The sequence below is a fragment of the Myotis davidii genome, unplaced genomic scaffold (genome assembly GCF_000327345.1).
Source record: "Myotis davidii unplaced genomic scaffold, ASM32734v1 scaffold72, whole genome shotgun sequence".
In the NCBI taxonomy this organism is placed as follows: domain Eukaryota; kingdom Metazoa; phylum Chordata; class Mammalia; order Chiroptera; family Vespertilionidae; genus Myotis; species Myotis davidii.
The window spans coordinates 7,084,831-7,086,672 of NW_006284618.1; positions in this window are offsets into that span (position 1 = coordinate 7,084,831).

A 1,842-nucleotide genomic window follows, 5' to 3' on the forward strand; every position below is an offset into this window, starting at 1 on the left:
TGTTTTGTAAGTAGAAAAAGTACATGCTAGAATGGTGATAAAGAGTATAGTATGGTAAATACATTACTATAATGATAACATAGTTGTTTGTTATCATTATTAAGTATGTCCTGTACATCATTGTATGTGCTATACCCTTATATGACTGGCAGAGCAGTAAGCGTCTTCGTCTGTTGGGGTGAACTTGGGGGGCTTAGAAGCAAGAAAGGTTCATCACTCACAGTTCTGGAGGCTGGGAAGTGCCAGGTCACGGGGCCCTGCTTCCCGGCCGGCTGCGGGCCCTTTTATAAGCGCATCCCAGGCCGCCCCACCCCAGCCCACCTCCCAGCGTCCTTCACTTCAGCGCCTGAATGGGGGGCACAGGTGTTCAGTCCGGAGCAGATGGAAAGGCCCTCTTACCCCAACTAGCTGATCCCCCAGAGCTGTCCGCGGCCCAGGCTCCTCCCTCCGGCCCTGCCCGCCGCCTCCAGGTCCCTCCGTCAGAGAAAACACGCGCCTCATTTCAGTGGCCCTCCCAGCTCACCTGGCCTCTGAGCCCGACTCACCAGCTGTGTTCGGTCTGTGGGTGGAGCCAACACGCTCCTCCTCCTTCGGGCTGAATGGACTCAGCACCCAGTCAGGGCTCCCTGTGGGCGGGCTCCCCAGGGCCAGGGCTGCGGGGCCTGCCTGGGCCGTCCTTGCTGCCTCTCACTGTGGACATCGCTGGGCCCTGCCAGGCGCTTGTGTCCCGAGGTTGCCTCTTGCTGTCCGTTTGGTTCTCTTCCACCCGCACCTGGGAGCCCGGGGCTGACAGTCCTTGGCTCGGGGCGCAGCCTCCCGCAAAAAAAACAGAAGTGGAGCTCCCTCTGTGGCAGCGCCACGCCTCGGTCCCGCCAGCAGCTTTCATTTGTATTTTTCTATGAACATACGTTCTCCTCTTGGACGCTTTGAATACAATTATTTTTTAAAACCCTGTGGGTCATGGAGCCCACATGAGCACATCGTAGAAATAGAAAACACAAAAGGAGGGGTTAGAAAACAAGAGACGCTGGGAAGAACCAGGAATAGAAAACCTTCCGAGAGGGCCCTTCAGGTGTTAAAGCTCCATAATAACCGAGCGCACGCAGGACGCTGCGTTCTCCACCCATGAAAACTTAATTACCGCCAGAACAATGGGGATCTATATGGAAACCGTTCTCATCAAGTCCACGCGAGGAGGTGGAAGTCCCTGCGATTTCAGCCTCTTTATTAAAAATGTAATTATTCATCGAAACAATGGAACCGGGCGGCCTGCGCCGTCGTGGGTGTGGAGCCTCCGCAGGGCGGGCCGAGGGCTGAGGGCCGGGCGCTAGGAACCTGGGGCAGGGACCACGGGCCTTGGACAGGAAACCCGCACGCCGAGGCGGGAAGCCGGGAGAGGGAAGGGGCCACACGTGTGAGAAGTGACGGGCAGAGGGCAACGCAGAAGAATACGGGGGACTGAGTGTCGGGAGAAATCACAGGCCTCACAGCCACCAGCCCTCCCATCCCCCCCAGAGCCGCCTTCGCCTGCTGGACAGGACGGACGAGGGCTCTTCCCAGAGCTGCTCCTCCCAACGCCGCCCGCGGGTGCTCTGGGTTTTGCATGAAACATGCAGCCCTCTCCTGCGGGGTCAGTGGTGAGCACGGGGCTCAGCTCCTCTGGAGGGGCCCGGGGTGGTGGGCCCCGGGTGGTGGGGCCCAGATGGTGGGACCTGGGTGGTGGGGCCCAGACGGTGGGACCCGGGTGGTGGGGCCCGGGTGGTGGGGCCCAGACGGTGGGACCTGGGTGGTGGGGCCCCGGATGGTGGGCCCCTGGTGGTGGGCCCCGGGTGGTGGGGCCCC